This window comes from Octopus sinensis, linkage group LG3 (genome assembly GCF_006345805.1).
Source record: "Octopus sinensis linkage group LG3, ASM634580v1, whole genome shotgun sequence".
In the NCBI taxonomy this organism is placed as follows: domain Eukaryota; kingdom Metazoa; phylum Mollusca; class Cephalopoda; order Octopoda; family Octopodidae; genus Octopus; species Octopus sinensis.
Window position 1 is genome coordinate 14917342 of NC_042999.1, and position 1037 is coordinate 14918378.

Sequence of the window (1037 nt, forward strand, 5' to 3'; positions counted from 1 at the left end):
GGCATTCATGTATAGTGATGCCCTCTATATAATATAAATAAATATATTTAAGAGAAAAATTGATGGTTGTTTCTCTTATGAGGTTTTTCACGCTAACTACTTGATAAATTCTTACTTGGGGATTTAGACAATCTTGAATGTCGGTGTGAAAAGGTGAAGTTATTTACACTCTTTTTCAGCCCAACCTTTTTATCTGTGTTATAAGGGAAGGTCGTATAAGTGAATAACGTCATTTAGCAATTTCGAAGGATTTCCGGAATTTAATTAAAAAAATTATTGTTGGGCGCACTTACTCTTTTACTTGTTTCAGTCATTTGACTGCGACCATGCTGGAGCACCGCCTTTAGTCGAGCAAATCGACCGCAGGACTTATTCTTTGTAAGCCCAGTACTTATTCTATCGGTCTCTTTTGCCGAACCGCTAAGTGACGGGGACGTAAACACACCAGCATCGGTTGTCAAGCAATGCTAGGAGGACAAACACAGATACACAAACATATACACACACACTTATATATATATATACATATATACGACAGGCTTCTTTCAGTTTCCGTCTACCAAATCCCCTCGCAAGGCATTGGTCGGCCCAGGGCTATAGCAGAAGACACTTGCCCAAGATGCCATGCAGTGGGACTGAACCTGGAACCATGTGGTTGGTTAGCAAGCTACTTACCACACAGCCACTCCTGCGCCTATATAAACGAAATTTAAAATTTAGAGGATAAAAAACTTGACGTAAAAACAAGTATATTAATCTACTAAAATTGATGACGTCACTACCTATCTAAATTTTATATATTCAGTGACATAATCAATTTTAGTAGATAAATATACAAATATACTCGTCAAAAAATATGGAATTAGTATGGTATTTTGACCGACAGATTTAAAAAATTATCTTTTGTAACTAAACACTTTCAAACTTCGTATACTAGTAGAATGTGTCACATAAAACATCTTTTACTCTTGGTGTTGTTGAGAAAATTCTGTATTTTGGAAGTTATTTTTTGTTAAAGTTGTCGTATTTCGGTAATT